Raw genomic sequence first — 19,591 nt, 5'->3', positions numbered from 1 at the left:
ATTAGGAAGATGCCTAAAAGCAAAGCTTCTGCAGTGGTATTCAAATGTAGGCTAAATAGATTTTCTTCTACATCGCAGAAGAAGTCTTAAAAATATATATATTTTTTTTCTTCTCATTGACAAGTATTTCTTGTTCTCTTGCCCTTTGTCAGAGTTTTTAAATTAAATACTAAACCATCTTTTGATTTCTAATTGTGTCGGCACCGGGGACTCGAAATGTGGCTGCTTTATTGATGTCATGCTGATCAGGCTTTTTGATTTGAACACATGGAATGTTTTACTTTTGTAGGCTAGGATACCAGGATACCAGGATACCAGGATACCAGGATACCAGGATACCAGGATACTAGGATACCAGGATACTAGGATACCAGGATACCAGGATACTAGGATACCAGGATACCAGGATACCAGGATTTCAGTGCTTTAGTTTATTATGTTGCTGTCCAGCATTTCTGATTTGTAGCCTTTTGATTTGAACATTTGAACACTTCTGGCTGTTTGATTTCATTTATACATGTTACAGAACTTTGGTTTCACTAAATATGTTGAAATTAAACTAAATAATCTGTTTCTTTCTTACCTATTACTTTTGTAATAGGATAGGTAAATTACACGGCCTACAGTACAGGTAGAATGTGGTAGTCTGGTTTTAAACAGCCTATGTAGGCCTATAACTCCATTCCTATTCAATTCAGAGTTTAGAGAAATCCATCGAATTGGAAATGAGCTATTATCAGGCTGGTTAATGCGATGTTTGTCTGTTGAATTTGGAAATATCCACCTGCGCTCGGCCCCGCCCCATCTACTCAGCCAGTCAAGAGCTGAGCTGCTACTGCGTTGTGGCCGTAGCATACTGCATACTTTTTACTAAACGGTTAGTGCTAAATAATATGTGACGATGAGTACGCAGTTTAAGTTTGTATGGGTATTTGGACACAACCAGTCTTTATCTGAGAGTAATGGCTTGGGAGCTACAGAGACTTCAAATATTTTACTGCAGATATCGTTATGGAGTAATAAGGCATTGTGAACTGTACAATTGGGTGATCTGGCTGTCAGTAGCTCATTTCATTCTCTCTCGTAATAATGTAAGTACCATACGGTAACCAGATCAATTATTCTCCCCAGTCTCCCAGGTCTTTAAAAAAAAAACTTTATTTAACTAGGTAAGTCAGTTATCAAATTCTTAGTTTCAATGACAGCCTAGGAACAGCCAGTCAACTGCCTTGTTCAGGCGCAGAACAACAGCTCGGGGATTCGAACTTGCAACCTTTCGGTTACTGGGCCAACGCTCTAACCACTAGGTTACCTGCCGTCTGACGCAGGCATGGCCCTGATGCCTGATCCCTGGCACGAGCCTGGAGCCCACGAAGGTTAAGGCTTATGAAGCACTAGTGACGGGGGAGATGTTCAGGCTAGGAAACAGATGTTGCCTTTTGGAACGGTAAGACCATCGCTGTGTATTATCCCCGCTTTGAGGAATTTGATTAAATCAACCTCAATACAGACTAGATATTGTATAAAACACAAACATATATCGTTGCCAGGGGTGAAAGTAAACTAACTTTACTGCATGTCAGCCGCATAAAAAAAATGAGCGAATTGACTTGAATCTGGATAGTATACGTACGCTCCAAATTGCAGTGTGCTTCTATGAGAACAATTACATTTTGCCAACGTGGAGATTAGTGGCCGATACCGAAATGCGTGCGGACAGCAGTGGACTCATCAATTCATGCTACAAGTATCATTACAATACACGTTTAGGTGTTTTGTAACAGACGTCTCTTTCCGTTCATCAAATTGTGGGTGCACAGTACACTGTTTGGATACTGGAATTATTTGATGAGCGGACGAACGTGCGCAGGTAGCCTACAGGAGCGCTTTTTAATTTTTTTTTTAATGATTGACAATCAGATGAAAACATCACGACTGGTTGTGTTTATGCCACATTAAAAGATAACACATGTCAGAAGTCATATGACACATCTTTACTAGGTCTACTAGGCACACAGAGATCATATGAAATGAATAGGGATTCTACATGTAATTCGATGATTACATCTACACTCTATAATTGTTTTTATCTATGTGACACATAGGGAGTCCCATACCAGTAAGAAATTACATCTACTTTCACCCCTGAATGTTAGTAATGGGGGGGGGGATCGATACAGTTAAATATAGGGATTTGATGATATATATTGCAATCTAATTTTCCCTGTAGTTGGCTGTACCTGCACCAAAACTCCAGTATTTTTCCTTTACATATTTTTTTCTACATCTTCTTTTTAAATAAGGAGCCTATTTGTTTCCAGATCTGTTATTTCCATGACTGATCCAAACTCATTTTCTCACGGCTCTCTCTTGTCCCTCTGCAGCAGACACATGGTGAGTAAGAGTTTGGAACATCAAATTGCAATTAAATCCCAGTATTGAATCGCAATACATATAGAACCGTGGGAATCGCAATAAATATCTGAAGTATTGTGATAATATCCTATCGTGAGGTCCAGTTCCCAGCCAATACTGATCGTTACCATCAGCACCTAGGACAACAGATTCCACAACAGAACTGCAAGGGAATGGGAAAACTACATGAAATCACTGGTGAGAACAGCTGAGATAGCTGGGCTCTTCTTACCTGTTTGATCTGGCTGTTGACTGAAGAGGAAGGACGTCGGTCCCTTGTGTTCCAGCTTCTGACTTTATTGGTTATGAGTCGGACACATTTGTTCCTATTCTTCTTCTTCACGCTTCACTGCCTAATCTGACCATTCTGTTCTGTTGTTTGTTGCCTTGGATACCAAGTCCTACATGAGCGTCATTGGTACAGTGCTGCGCATTCCCCATCCATACGGTGTTGTACAGGAACAGAGCTAAATTTAGTGGCTGGCTAGGGTCATGCTCACCTCACTGGGGTTTTTTGACGCAAAACAAACGGATGTTTCGTCTTGCATCAAAAGATCAACATAGAAGATGCTTCATGGAATGATCTTAGTACCTTCAAATAGACTGTGTTTGTAATAAGAACAGTACCCCGTTGGCCTACAACCCAGTATACGACCCATTATTTTCATCTGCATGCACATGAAGCATGACGTGACCACTTTCTTCACTCACTTCACACTTTTCTTGTTGACTGTTTTTTTCTTTCACATTACTGTAAACACGCAATAACCGCACAATATATACAATAAGGACAACAATTTGTTAGTGTGGTTTAACCTTATGGCAAACTGATAGGGTTCTGTAATAATCTGTCACATCTCTCTGTAGTCATCCAATCAATGACTTGTTGAAGATTGACATACAGCATCTAGCAAAATTACATCATGGATCAAGCGGGGGTGAAATATGAATTAATGCTATAATTTAAAGATCTCCTTCAACTTTAGCTTTTTGTAGATGCAGTCATGTACTCGGATCTCTGCCACACTTTCAGTAGGATGTGAGGATTTTCTTTGACAGCGGTGCTCACTCACATTTTTTTTGCTTGTAAAAATGGGCTTTACACTTGTGTTCTTTGATTGGCGAATGACCTATTTTCTCAAAATGGTATTTGAGTGCTCTCCGGCCTCTTCACTGTGTGAATGGGACTTCTATAAAGTAATCCAATTGCCTTATGCGGATCTCTTGTTTCTCCCTCAGGTAAAGCAATGTACTGACATTTGAATGTACTGACATCTCCTCTAAGCAAATATTATTTTCACACACACACACACACACACACACACACACACACACACACACACACACACACACACACACACACACACACACACACACACACACACACACACACACACACACACACACACACACACACAACCCAAAAGATGCTTCCCAGAAGAAGTTGTTATTACAAGCATTTGGCTACATTACTTAAATAATACATTATGATTTCCATGGCTTTAGTAATTGTCACCCATGGGAATATGGTTCTTACTGACCTTTGCAGTGGTTTCATTATACTCAGTGGGGAGATGTGAATTTCCCTCACAGCCATTCAGCAAATGGATTGCTTCATTTTCTCTGCTCGAGTCTATGCAGCGACATGCTGTATGTAGATGCTGCATTAGTAGACTGGCTAAACCATACTTTCCCTCCCTCTCTTGGTTTTCCTCAGATGACTGTCTATTTGTTAATTAAGCCATATTCCCACGGTGAAAGATGGAAAGTCTGAGGAGTGGAGGGGCGAAAGAGATTTCTACTTTGTAATTCACATTAGGCTACATCCTTGCTTTTCCCTTCGTTGTGGCTGGCAATGCTACATTCCTGGTCCGCAGCTCAAATTGACCGTAAATATCACAGTGGCCATTAGCCAGTAATCACAAACTATTTACATTGAACAAAAATATAAATACAACATGTAAAGTGTTGGTCCCATGTTTCATAAGCTGAAATAAAAGATCCCAGACATTGTCCATACGCACAGAAAGCTTATTCTCTCAAATGTTTTAACCAATTTGTTTACATCCCTGTTAGTGAGCATTTCTCCTTAGCCAGGATAATCCATCAACCTGACAGGTGTGGCATATCAAGAAGCTGATTAAACAGCATGATCATTACACAGGTACACCTTGTGCTGGGGACAATAAAAAGGTCAACTTTAAAATGTGCAGTCTTGTCACACAACACAATGCCACAGATGTCTCAAGTTTTGAGGGAGCGTATAATTGGAATGCTGACTGCAGGAATGTCCACCAGAGTTGTTGTCAGACAAATCTATGTTAATTTCTCTACCATAAGCCGCCTCCAATGTTGTTATAGAGAATTCCTTTCAACCAGCCTCACAACCGCAGACCACGTGTAACCATGCCAGCCCAGGACATCCATATCTGGGTTCTTCACCTGCAGTATCATCTGAGACCAGCCACTCGGACAGTTGATGAAACTGTGGTCTTGTACAACCAAAGAATTTCATCACAAACTGTCAGAAACCGTATCAGGGAAACTCATCAACGTGCACGTCGTCCTCACCAGGGTCTTGACCTGACTGCAGTTTGGAGTCGTAACCGACTTCAATGGGCAAATTCTCACCTCACTGGCACACTGGAGAAGTGTGTTCTTAATGGATGAATCCCGGTTTCAACTCCTGTACCGGGCTGATGGCAGAGAGCGTGTGTGGCGTCTTGTGGGCGATCGGTTTGCTGATGTCAATGCTGTGTCAACAGAGTGCACCATGGTGGCGGTGGGGTTATGGTATGGGCAGGCATAAGCTATGGACAACAAACAGTGCAGTCACTGGGGGGGGTGGGTGACATCAATATGGCCAGCAGTTGTTATCGACACAAGACATTTCGGTAGAAGCGGACCATAGCAGGCAATTGGCACATCCATTTTCAATGTGAACTTTCTACATGTCGACAACAACAAAAAAATCACTGGGCAAGTTAATGGAGACATAGTTAGTATGGTCTGATTTGCTGGGCTATTTCCTTCACCTTTGACCCCATCAAGAGCAGCTTTTCTGCTGAAGTAATTATTCACTTAATCTACCATCTCATGGGAGATGCAACAGAAAAAATATGTAGAAGGAGGCCAGATCTTAACGGAGATATACAAATCAGTTTATTTCTGGTAATACTTTCATAAATAAAAGCAATGGCTTATATGACTGTAAAGACATGTCCAGACTGTACATGTTTACCAATTCTTCTGTATTTTGTGATTTCTGTCCCTCTTGAAAATATCTGCATCCCCAAGAGTGCTTTAACCTGAGGTAACGCATTCCTTAACTCTACCTGATAAGACAGACCTATGTGGCTCCACCTCTCTCAGAACAAAGACTGTTGCCCATCGTATGTCACAAAGAAGGACGTGCCAACCCACATCCAGTCATTCAATACGGTCAATTTGAATGGGAGCCAACACGAAAGCCGTTTGTCCAGTCGGTGTCCTCTGTTTCAGACAATATTTACACCCTTTGACAGCCATCAATTCAAGTAGAGCCAAGTAGAGAGGCAGGTGTCCTTGCAGGACCACCAACAGCATCCTAAATTACTTCTCTCCTTAATCCTAATTTAGGACATTGTGTTATCCCAAGATGATTTACAAACACAGGGCTCCACTCAGTTGAGCAGAGAGAGAATGTGTCATGTAAAATGTAGATGTTTTGAGGTTGTAAATATAACTGACATAAATGCAAAGAGAGTGAACAGCTGATGTGAGTCCATCCTTGGAACTTGCGAATCAAAGGCATACACACACAACGCATACACTGCTTTCAACTGGGTAATTGCGGAGGTGGGGTTTCGACATCATTAAATAGAGCAGTGGTAATTCACACCTATGTCCTCTATAGGCTGCTACTGGAGATTTTGGTGGTACGTTAACATTCCGAGATATAGCTTTTACATTGGGTTTTTATTAGGAAAAAACAACAGCCTCTCTGCTCTCCTCTCGTGTCTGATACGTGACGCTTTCCAGACTTCAGTTAAAAATGTAATGTTTCATAATGTCGGTTGGATGCAAAATAAAAGCACACCACGACCCCGACACAGGTGTCATGGAAACCAATGCAAAACATGCCACATAAACATGAAATATCCTCCACTGACAGACCAGAGAAAACAGTGTAATGAAGTCTGTAAACCTGGATTTAAAAAAAAATACCATTCCCCTACATGCCAGGTGTTTCTGCACTTCGGTCTTTGCATACAACCGCAGCAATATTAGAAACTCTTTTAAACAGGGTTAGTGATGAGCAATGGTCCAATCCACGCCACAGTCAGCAAACAATCAGCAAACTCAGTGCTAGTTAGAAAGTGCGAGTGTTACTGCAAGAGAGGCTCAGCCAAGGCCATGAGCTGTCACAGCCTGTCAGGCATATCAGGGCCCATTATCAGCCCTAAAGAATGCAGGCCGTGCCCAACTTCACACAGAGGGAGCAGGGCATGATCGCTGGGCTAAGACCCAGACTAACATACATATTTTACTCGTGTAAATCTACCCTGAGACAACCACATCACTTACCAGAATAATCATTATTCCACCTGGGTCTGTGGGTGCTGCCTGATACCCAAACGTGAGGTATCGCTATAACAAACACAATTTGTCTCCTTTTAGACAGTAAAATCACTTGAGAGTGGAACAATGTAATGAGCTGCACCATAAGTTAAGGTGAGAGGGTTGTAGTAGCTGCCATCCTACTCGGGGAAGGAAAGCTTGCACAATGCAAATAACATGGTAACATGATAAACAATGTCATTTCTAATTGTCATACATTGTTAAGGGATTTAGCATCACATGTATTTTTCAATTGTAATAAAATTAAGTACATTTCCCACCAATTCCTGACAAATTTTAAAATTCTATTTTATTATATTATACAATGATTGGAAACATCTCAGACAATTTTGGGCAAAGCCATATGAAAAAAAGTTTGCCATCAGGTGTTGACAGTAAATGGAATTGTTACAATACTTTCTGGAATTCACAATTTTTGTAATGTAAAGCCAGTTAACCTTCGAGGGGGTTACAACTGGGACACAGTTTCCGAAACCTGCAACGTGAAGAATGTCCATTAAGAAAGGTATTCACATATAGTCAGTGGTGTAAAGTACTTAATTAAAAATACTTTCAAGTACTACTTAAGTTGTTTTTGGGGGGAAACTGTACTTTACTTTACTATTTATATTTTTGACAACTTTTACTTTTACTTCACTACATTCCTAAAGAAAATAATGTACTTTTACTGGCTGACTTACACTTTTACTTGAGTCATTTTCTATTAAATGTATCTTTACTTTTACTCAAGTATAACAATACATTACAGTACATTTTCAACCATTGCATTTAGTGATACCCTGTCTTATATATTTTCCAAAACAGAAGGCCCCCAGAAAATGTGTGGGTTATCTTAGGTTACATCTCACGTTTTAATAAGTCCAATTTCCAAATTGCATGCTGCTCACTCACCTGAAATTAGCTCTGTAAAAATTGAGTCAGTTCTTTTTCCAGGTCTTTCTTTCTTTAGCCTATGCGTGCTTTGTCATCGAAAGAACGTGATAAGAGCTTGGTTTTCCTGGGTTGGTTAGCAGTGGAGATGTATTCCCTGTGAGATAAAAGAGATAGATCCTTGCTCATCTGCTCTGTCAAAGCTTCTTAAGGAGAGCAACACAGAGGAGGAAGGATGCGCATCGATAGTAGGCTGCTCTAAATACCATCAACAACATCCAGGCAAGGGAGGTGTGGAGTGTGCGCATATGAGTGTGCAAATATATGGAGCGCATTTGAGTGGGTACGGCTAAAGTGTTTATCATAGTCCAAAATGTGTACCTGTATGCACAGCAGCGTGGTAGAAAATTGGACTGTTGGCTTTCAGACTTTTCACATTTTCTGTCAACACATTAAAATTAATTGAGGATGGGTAGCAGAGCCGCGTTGGTTGGGCATTGTGGGGAGATGCGCATTTGGGCTGTATGTCTGATGGTGGTCTCAGAGCCATGTAGCTATGTCACAATTGGACCCCTGACGAGCACAACTGACTAGATGAAAGTCAAGGAGTGAAGTCGGGGGAGGTGGATCTGCAACAGCCAAAAGTCGGATACTAATGTGGTTTTCCAACAGCAAGGATCAGATCAACTTGGAGGTGTTGCCATTGTTTATAAACGTTTTTCTTTATAATGTCGAAATAAACATGTCCCCAACCCCAATATCGCACACTCACAAACTGAAATCATATTTGTGTACATTGTATAATCAATTAGTGAGAGAGAGCCTTATTAAATATTACATTTGATTGTATCCACGGTAAGAATCGTGGCAAAGTTGGTTCCTGTTTCAAGTCAAGTCTTTGGTCACGTTCATGTGGGTCAAACAAAAACACCCAAATGATTGGTTGACAATAGAGCCACCAACAATGCAGGCCAAGGCTGCAATATGAAGTTGGTGAAGAGCATCTGCAGAAACTTGTAGTTGACTGAAGTCAGAACTTCATGACCTTTGATCACATGATTTTTGCAAAGTTAACGCAGTCTACATGTTGGCGCAAGTCTGACTATTTGTATCCCTATAATGCCACACACCTTGAAAAGCGGTGACACTTGACAAAAGTGATCTGCTCGAAAGCATTCATTTATCAAGGCTAATGGTAGCCTATGTTATGGAACCCCTGAAGGGACACATAGAAACGGAAAAAGCTAATTATTTTGCGTTCCCTCGCAAAAAGTTAGCTAGCTGGTAACCTCGTCCCCAGGCTATTGCACACAGGGCATTTTGATGGAAGTCTCTGGGAACGAGATTAGCTAGCTACCTTACCTTCACAACCAAGAGGTCATTGAGGAACAGCCTTAGGTAAGTGTCCTTTAGTCTTGTAATTTCACATCTGGAAGGTGAATTGAAACAATTAGCTAGCATGATTATATCATTTGTAGCACTGCCAACTATATGAATGATGCACTGAATTTACTGTCGAGGGGATCACAATAGTTGTTAGCTATGGCTATACTCATATCAAGAACAAGCAAGACCCTATCTGAGAAGCATGACTGATCGAGCATTCTACTCAGTGCATTGTCAATGAGCGGTGAATTCATCAAAAGTGCATTACAGTGGTTTGGAAATGCACTTACATTTCAAAAGGAGGCCAGCTGTTTTTGATGACCTTTGCTAGCTAACGACAACATTGCTATCGGTCTAAAGTACATTGACAAAATGATAATGATGGCAAAGTTGTTTCCTTCTAAACAACTGCCTACTTTATCAATGCCATAGTGTTTCCAGGCCACCATAAATTCATATAGATTAAGCAGTCTTTAGCCTCCATCTATCACAATTTATTTGGGGCCACTATGGCAAAGTTGGTTCCTGTTCCGACAGAGGGAGGTTTGAGAACCTTCCGTTCATAGCAATGGTATGGCGCGACCAAGTGATGGAGGTGCAAACTATGAATTGCAACATTTGCTTTGCAGTTGTCTAATTGGCCCAAATCTCTGACTGTGTATTTCTGCCAGTAGAGGTGCATGGGTAAAATTACTGGATAAGCCCCCCTCAGCCACACACACACACACAAGAAAAGCCATATTACAACCGATGTGTTGTGATAATTGCGTTGTTTGCTCCATAACCTGTTAATTCATATGACTTGCAACCGTGATATATAGGACTAAAGGCCGAGACAATAAGAAGACACAGAATAAATTCAACCACACCTTTGTTTTATCACTAAACCAGATAACAGCCACAAAGCATATTGCATGTACAGCAGCAGACAGTTACATGACCTACAGAATGGTCAAGCAAGTTAATGTTTCCAACATTTTCGGACCACTTAACAACTATTGATTTAGAACCACAGAGTTCCCGCAAGTCGTAAAGAAAACAGGAGCTGCCTCCACTATTCCAGCACCATTTCAACTTCAACATTTCATCATCATCAAATCACCTCTGCTTAGTCTAATACAGTGACAACTAAATGATCCCAAAAACAATTTACTCCATTCAACATGAGATAAATATAATTTGGCTGTCCATGGTTCTGATTTATGTGTGTGTGTGTGTTTGTGTTTGTGTGTGTGTGAGTGTGCGTAAGTGTAGAAAAAAGTAGAAAAACATGTCGACTCACCCTACAAGTAGAGAAATGCAAATGCCATCCTGCTCTTTTTCATGTTGACGAAACAGTCATGCAGTACACACTTTTATTTTTTGTTGTCATAGGCTACGTGGCTAAAATGCTTGCTCGCCAGTCTAACTTCCATTCATGGGCAACATTAGCTAGTTAACATTAGCCTTCTACAACTATCTACATATTGAACTGCCATGCTCTCAAGCCAGGGGCACAACAATGTATGAATTAATGGTTGGATCAAAATCGCCAGTACGGAGAATTAGGTAAAACCACAAGTCCAAATCCCTATCTCCATCCATGTCTAATTTAGGAAACGGACAATTTTAGCTAGCTGGTTAGCCAGCCACCGGAGGACAATACCACAACGAGATGCAACAATTCAAGTTTATCTGTCAATGATGCATGCTCTCAATGGGATTTGATAGGAGAGACACCAAATCCAAGCTGGCTTCCGTTGACACTTTTTTTTGGTCCGCCAAGACCATTCACAGTTTAGCTCAATGCTGACTGGCAGATTTTGTATACTTTTTTGTCAAGGGAGGCCAGATGCTCGCTGACTTCTCTTGCCTTCAATGCTAGGGGCGGAAAGATTGTCCTACTTGTTTGGATCAGAGAGAGCGAGAGATGCTGTTTCGCTCGCTCGAATGTTTCCTCCTGTGAGATACATTCAGCCTCTTGCGAATTGAAGGAAAACTATGAAAAACCTAGAGACGAAAGACACATTATTATTTTATTTTTTAAATTCATTTTTGTACATTTTCAGGGGGAAGCCTGGCTTCCCTTGCCATCCAGGAATACCCGCCACTGGTGTCTGCCTACCTGTCTGCCAGCCTGTCTGCCTACCTGTCTGCCAGCCTGTCTGCCAGCCTGTCTGCCTGTCTAGGAGTTCCAGATGTGGCTGGAGGAGTGGTGGTGGCCACTGCAGGGCAACTTTACTGGAGCACATACATTTTTTAAATTATTAGTTATTTATTTAACCTTTATTTAACCAGGGGAAACCCATTGAGACCAGGGTGTCATTTACAAGGGTGCCCTGGGAACAAGAAATCAACATGAAAAGTCTCAATACAACACTATACGTTTAGCCAACAGAAAAACACATATTCTTGCAGTTAACACAGAATCTTCTCATGTTTCTGTGAAACACATTATTGTCACCTTTTTGGGCCCTCACCATCTTTTAATCCCTGGATTAACTCCACGGTCTATGATTAGTAGATGTGGGTGATTGGACATACAAATCGAGGACTAGCCTAGCAACAGCAGCTCTTCTCAACTATTGACAAGGATTTATTTGACATCCAATCATCACGAGAGACGCTTTATTCTGCATGCAACACTTCTACTGCCGAAGAGTTGAGCACCGATCAGATCCTCCTGCTGTTCTTCACCCCTTGGTGCAGTCTGCTGACCATCCCTGAGGCCAGGAAGAAGGCTGCCAGCTGAAGTAGGAGCCAAGTTCATCGCCATGCAACATTCTACTGACCGAGGTAGACGATGCTTTGAGTAGCAACTGACTGACATGCAGTCAGGCAGGCAGAGAAACACACAATCACACTTGACTTGTCCTTACAGTGCATTCGTAAAGCATTTAGACCCCTTCCCCTTTCTACATTTTGTTACGTTACAGCCTTTATTCTAAAGGAATTCTATTATTCTATTATTATTCTTATTCTATTCTTATTCTTATTCTTCCTTTATCAATCTACACACAATACCCTTAATGACAAAGCGAAAACAGTTATTTTGAAATGTTGCAAAAAAAACAACAACCTGAAATACCTTATTTACATAAGTATTCAGACCCTTTGCAGACTCAGACTCGAAATAGAGCTTGGGTGCATCCTGTTTCCATTGATCATGCATGAGATGTTTCTACAACTTGGAGTCCACTTGTGGTAAATTCAATTGATTGAAAATGATTTGGAAAGGCACACACACTTGTCTAAATAAGGTCCCACAGTTGACAGTGTATGTCAGGGAAAAAAACAAGCCATGAGTTCGAAGGAATTGTCCGTAGAGCTCCGAGACAGGACTGTGTCGAGGCACAGATCTTGGGAAGGGCACCAAGAACACAGTGGCCTCCATCTTTCTAAATGGAAGAAGTTTGGAACCATCAAGATTCTTCCTAGAGCTGGCCTCCCCGCCAAACTGTAAAATTTGGGGAGAAGGGCATTGGTCAGGGAGGTGACCAAGAACACAGTGGTCACTCTGACAGTGCTTCAGAGTTCCTCTTTGGAGATGGGATAACCTTCCAGAAGGAAAACCATCTCTTCAGCACTCCACCAATCAGGCCTTTAGGGTAGAGTAGCCAGGCGGAAGCCACTCCACAGTAAAAGGCACGTGACAGCCCCACTTGGAGTTTGCCAAAAGCCACGTAAACAAGATTCTCTGGTCTGATGAAACCAAGATTGAACTCTGGTCTGAATGCCAAGCATCACGTCTGTAGTAAACCTGGCCCCATCCCTACGGTGAAACATGATGGTGGCAGCATCATGCTTTGGGGATGTTTTTCAGAGGCAGGGACTGGGAGACTAGTCAGGATTGAAGAAAGATGAACGGAGAAAAGTACAGAAAGATCCTTGATGAAAACCTGCTCCAGAGCACTCAGGACCTCAAACAGGGGTGAAGGTTCACCTTCCAACAGAACAACGACCCTAAGCACACAGCCAAGACAACGCAGGAGTGGCTTTGTGACAGGTCTCTGAATGTCTTTGAGTGGCCCAGCCAGAACCCTGACATGAACGCAATCGAACATCTCTGGAGAGACCTGAAAATAGCTGTGCAGCGACGCTCCTGTGACCCACTGACACCACCCCCGTTTAGAGGAGAGTAAGGCAGCTGAAGAGTTAACACACACACACACACACACACACACACACACACAGAGGAAACATTGTTCACCCACAGGAGAAGATGAAGATGTACATGGGGATAGTTCTGTAATGGACAGAAACAGAGATAATGAATATGCTATACAAGAGATAAATACAATGGCCCAAATAAATATACGCGGTGTATGATAGAATGGAATATAGGATAGAACCACAAGGACTGTATCTAATAATGACCTAATAACCATGTAGTAACAAGAGATTAATGACCAGCATGGCATAGTACAGTAAGAATAATGTCAGTAGAATATTATAGAAATAATCGGCTATTGCACAGCAACACACAAGCAAAAACTGTATTTAAATAATATATATTATACACTGAGTGTACAAAACATTAGGAACACCTTCCTAATATCAGTGGTGGAAACAGTATTCAATTGTCATACTTGAGTAAAAGTAAAGATACCTGAATAGAAAATGACTTAGGTAAACGTGAAAGTCACCCAGTAAAGTACTACTTGACAAAAAGTCTGGAAGTATTTGGTTGAAAAAAATACTAATGTATTAAAAGTAAATGGAATTGCTAAAATATAATTCAAATTCCTTATATTAAGCAAACTGCACAATTGTCTTGTTTTTCTTTCATTGACGGATAGCCAGGGGCACACTCCTACACTCAGACATCATTTACAAACAAAGAATTTGTGTTTAGTGAGTCCTTCAGATTAGAGGCAGTAGGGGTGTATAGGGATGTTCTCTTGATATATCAGGGATCAAGGTAAGACCCAGATGCAGACTGTCGAAGTAACAAAGTTTATTGTGGCAACAGGGGCAGGCAAAGACAGGTCAAGGCCGGCAAGGGTCGAAAATCCAGGATAAGGCAAAGGTACAGAACGGCAGGCAACTCAGGGTCAGGGACAGGCAGATGTCAAAAACCAGGAGGACGAGGAAAGAGAGGCTGGGAAACGATAGGAGCTGACAGGAAAAACGCTGGTTAGCTTGAACGAACAAGACGAACTGGCAAGAAACAGACAGAGAACACAGGTATAAATACACAGGGGATATTAGGGAAGATGAGCGACACCTGGAGAGTGGGGTGGAGACAAGCACTTGGATTGATGAAACAGATCAGGGCATGACATGATAAGTGTGTGAATTAGACCATTTCCCAGTTTAAATGTAACATGTACTTTTGGGTGTCAGGAAAAAGGTATGGAGTAAAAAGTATTTTCTTTTCTTTAGGAATGTAGTGAAGTAAAAGTAAAAGTTGGCAAAAAATATAAATAGTAAAGCAAAGTACAGATACCCCAAAAAACTACTTAAATAGTACTTAAAAGCATTTTTACTTAAGAACCTTACACCACTGCCTAATATTGAATTGCACCTCCTTTTGCCCTCAGAACAGCTTCAATTCGTCGGGGCATGCTCTACAAGGTGTCAAAAGCGTTGGACAAGGATGCTGGCCTTGTTGACTCCAATGCTTCCCACAGTTGTAATAAGTTGACTGGATGTCCTTTGGGTGGTTGACCATTGTTGATACGGGAAACTGTTGAGCTTGAAAAACCCAGTAGTGTTGCTGTTCTTGGCACACTGAAACCGGTGCGCCTGGCACCTACTACCAGACCCCGTTCAAAGGCACTTAAATATTTTGTCTTGCGTATTCACCCTCTGAATGGCACACATACACAATCCATGTCTCAATTGTCTCAAGGCTTAAAAATCCTCCTTTAACCTGTCTCCTCCCCTTCATCTACACTGATTGACGTGGATTTAACAATTGTCGTCGACAAGGGATACAATCAGTGTATATAGGAGATAGGAAGAAGTAAACGGTGAATAATCATTGCAGACAACAACAGAATAAACATAATAATAACAGGAATGAGAACTACATAGAAAACTGCTAATATAGCATATACTGCAATGACAACAACTGTGACAACTAACTTTGTAATCACGTATCCTATACACGTGCAGCACCAGTCAAAGTTTGGACACACCTACACATTCAAGGGTTTTCTATATTTTACTATTTTCCACATTGTAGAATAATAGTGAAGACATTAAAACTATGAAACAGTTGCCCTCAGTTAGCCTGTTTCTGGTCTCAAGTTCAGGATTGGCTGAAAATGCATAACAGGGATCTAATATTGACCCTAGATATAGTACTGTTAGGAGATCTGGAGAGACCGGGTCAGTCAATGACTAATATACGAATACTCTTAGTAAAAGTATTTGTCTTCAACTTTCAATCTGTGGATTTGATTAGATAGATTGAAATTGTATGTTAAACATCACAGCATAGTTGAAAGATATATGGAGCATAGAAATCCGAAGAGGGTGGCCAGCAGAGATAGGTGGGATGGACATTTCCTTCTTAATGCGTTTGAGCCAATCAGTTGTGTTGTGACAAGGTAGGGGTGGTATACAGACGATAGACCTATTTGAAAAAGACCAAGTCCGTATTAAGGCAAGAACAACTCAAATAAGCAAAGAGAAACGACAGTCCATCACTACTTTAATTCATGAAGGTCAGTCAATCCGGAAAATGTCAAGAACTTTGAAAGTTTCTTCAAGTGGAGTCGCAAATTGATGAAACTGGCTACCTAATAAACTGGCCACTAAGTGTATTTGACAACAGATAAACGATGTGGCAAATCAAAGCTTACATCAACGTAACCTTTTTCTCAAGGATTCCATTTTAAAACTTCTTTGAGACTTCCCTGAGTTTATCTAAAGGAACTCACACTTATCAATTCTCTTTGCAAAGTAAATGAATGAATAATGCTGAATGATGATGTGCAAATTGTATGCCATCAGAGGCCAGTGAGACTGGGGCCTGTAGGAAAGTTGCATTTTTAATTTGAATGGGGTACAGAGAGTCCATTTCAGATCAAGCTCCAAGCAGTGGTTGGACGTCCATGTTATCAACAGTGCATTTAATTCCTTCTCTGGCCGTTGTACTTTGATAACTCTGAGGCAAGAGAGATTCATACCCCTTCCCCCATCATGCCATGAAAGAATGAAACCACACACCCGGTTCAATTTTAGAACCTTTGACATTGATGCAGTGCTGAGTTCCAGGCAGTAGTAACTGTTCCAGTTCCATGGAGGTGAAATGAACGGTGTATGTTTGATTAGGTTCGACATTGATGACTTCATCCTTTTACTCAGTGGGCTAAATCAGTTGCACAGAGTGTTTCTTGGTAGTCTTAAATCTACTTTGAAACAAAAGTATACACCTCACACACATGGTTATGGTCTGAAAAAAAGAAGACCCCTTTACTATGTTAGATATAGAGTTGAAATGTATTTAATTTTGAGTTTGCATCCCAATATTGCACTTTATATTCACCAGAGAAGACTGAAATATAATAAAACCATTTGATATAGAAATACCCGATTTCCTGCAGTAAAAAATAAACGTTTTTAACTCTGAAAAATATGAATAACATTCCACCCATGAGGCCACTAGAGGACGAGTGTCACGTTTTATCAAGGTGGGTGGAATCAGGCGCAGAGAGCAGGTTTCAGTGATTTGAACAGTTTATTCTCCGGCGCACAAAAAACACAGTCAACCCAACACACAGGGTGAATAATCCAACACAGGATCAAAATAGACCGGAGAATAAAACACAAGTGCTACACCAAATGACACGAATACAAAAACAATCCCGCACAAAACAAGGGTGGGACAACCTACTACATATAAGGACGTTAATTAAACTAAAATACACACAGGTGAAACTAATAAGACAAAACCAACAGACAAACGAAAAAGGGATCGGTAGTGGCTAGTAGGACGGTGACGACGACCGCCGAGCACTGCCCGAATAGGCAGGAGAGCCAACTTCGGTGGAAGTCGTGACAACGAGTTGGTGTTTTGACTGCAGGAAAGGGTTTTATTTGGGCCACTCCTGGAGGCAGAGTAGAGGAGTCTAGTTAAAGAACAGAAACAAGACATGGTGAGATAGTATACTGTAGACAGAGGTAGTAAAGTAGAGATGTGACAGGAGACCTTGTGACAAGAGATACAGCAGCACATGTTAGCTCCCCTACAACACACTGCCATTGCTTCACCTCAGGTAATATGGTACTTTGCCACCTTTTTACAGTATGAAAGCAGAGACATTTGCAACAGTGACTCTAACTACCGCCATACAGCACAGTATCTTCCTCGGGTTACAGTCTCCTTTATATAGTAAGTGTGCTAATGAGGGAGAGTCAGCAAAAAATGTTAGTAAGGAAACCAATTCTGCTCTTTAAAGTAGGCTGAACAGGTGGAATCGGGTGTGTTTGTATCGATATTGCTGTGCTTGGACGTCAATACAAATCATCGCAAGTAAGAATCTATTCTTAATTGATTTACCTGCAAAAGGTATAAATGGGCAATAAAAAAAAATCTGAATTAGAACTGACTCAAAATGTAAAGCACTGGAGACATCCATCACTGGAAACGACACATCACTTTCTAATGGCATTTAGGCTACTCAATGAAATGTGCTGCAGCGCACCTAGCTCCACAGAATGTATGGCCATATGCATGTCAGATTGGGACACGAGCTGGAATGTTTAATACGTGCAGCCTCGGAACAACAATAGAAACCCAAACATGGTCCTCTCCATCAGGGACTGGCTCTAAAGAAAAGCCCAAAATAACAGAAACACACATGCAAATGATGCTCCAGGGAAGATAGCAACAATATAAATTCAGCAAAAAAAAGAAACGTCCCTTTTTTAGGACCCTGTCTTTCACAGATCTTCATTGTAAAGGTTTTAAACACTGTTTCCCATGCTTGTTCAATGAACCATAAACAATTAATCAACATGCACCTGCGGAACTATCGTTAAGACACTAACAGCTTACAGATGGTAGGAAATTAAGGTCACAGTTATGAAAACTTAGGACACTAAAGAGGCCTTTCTACTGATTCTGAAAAACACCAAAAGAAAGATGCCCAGGGTCCCTGCTCATCTGTGTGAGAGTGCCTTAGGCATGCTGCAAGGAGGCATGAGGACTGCAGATGTGTCCAGGGCAATAAATTGCCATGTCTGTACTGTGAGATGCCTAAGACAGCGCTACAGGGAGACAGGACGGACAGCTGATCATCCTCGCAGTGGCAGATCACGTGTAACAACACCTGCACAGGATTGGTACATCCAAACATCACACCTGCGGGACAGGTACAGGATGGCAACAACAACTGCCCATTACACTAGGAACGCACAATCCCTCCATCAGTGCTCAGGCTGTCCGCAATAGGTTGAGAGAGGCTGGACTGAGGACTTGTATGCCTGTTGTCTGGTGAGGACCTGCCTTACATCACCGGCAACAACATCGCCTATGGGCACAAACCCACCGTTGCTTGACCAGACAGGACTGGAAAAAAGTGCCCTTCACTTACGAGTCACGGTTTTCTCTCACCAGGGGTGATGGTAGGATTTGCGTTTATCTTCGAAGGACTGAGCGTTACACCGAGGCCTGTACTCTGGAGCGGGATCGATTTGGAGGTGGAGGGTCCGTCATGGTCTGGGGCGGTGTGTCACAGCATCATCGGGCTGAGCTTGTTGTCATTGTAGGCAATCTCAACGCTGTGCATTACAGGTAAGACATCCTCCTCCCTCATGTGGTACCCTTCCTGCAAGCTCATCCTGACATGACCCTCCAGCATAACAATGCCACAGCCATACTACTCGTTCTGTGTGTGATTTCCTGCAAGACAGGAATGTCAGTGTTCTGCCATGGCCAGCGAAGAGCCCGGATCTCAATCTCATTGAGCCTGTTGGATCAGATGGTGAGGGCTAGGGCCATTCTCCCCAGAAATGTCCGGGAACTTGCAGATGCCTTGGTGGAAGAGTGGGGTAACATCTCACAGCAAGAACTGGCAAATCTGGTGCAGTCGTTGAGGAGGAGATGCACTGCAGTACTTAATGCAGCCGATGGCCACACCAGATACTGACTGTCACTTTTGATTTTGAACCCCCTCCCCCCCTTTGTTCAGGGACACATTATTCCATTTCTGTTAGTCACATGTCTGTGGAACTTGTTCAGTTTCTGTCTCAGTTGTTGAATCTTGTTATGTTCATACAAATATTTACGCATGTTAAGTTTGCTGAAAATAGATGCAGTTGACAGTTGAGTTTTTTTTTGATGAGTTTATGAAAACAAACCCCACTA

At 41.6% G+C, this 19,591-nt stretch overlaps 1 protein-coding gene across 2 annotated transcripts in view; it reads right to left on the bottom strand.

The window, feature by feature from the left end:
• Positions 1 to 8,192, bottom strand: part of LOC112254232 (caM kinase-like vesicle-associated protein) — a 41,144-nt gene extending 32,952 nt beyond the window's left edge. The window contains exon 1 of one of the 2 annotated variants that reach the window (XM_024426591.2): positions 7,927 to 8,192. The gene's annotated coding sequence lies outside the window, so the exon portion shown is untranslated. Of the gene's footprint in view, positions 1 to 2,647; positions 2,867 to 7,926 lie in introns of those variants that run through there. The other variant, XM_024426590.2, reaches the window with a different exon arrangement.
• Between the last annotated feature and the right edge of the window lie 11,399 nt (positions 8,193 to 19,591).

The sequence above is a fragment of the Oncorhynchus tshawytscha genome, linkage group LG07 (genome assembly GCF_018296145.1).
Source record: "Oncorhynchus tshawytscha isolate Ot180627B linkage group LG07, Otsh_v2.0, whole genome shotgun sequence".
NCBI classification, from domain to species: Eukaryota; Metazoa; Chordata; class Actinopteri; order Salmoniformes; family Salmonidae; genus Oncorhynchus; species Oncorhynchus tshawytscha.
Note: the sequence above shows the minus strand (reverse complement) of the source record. Positions and strands in the feature narration are given on the sequence as shown.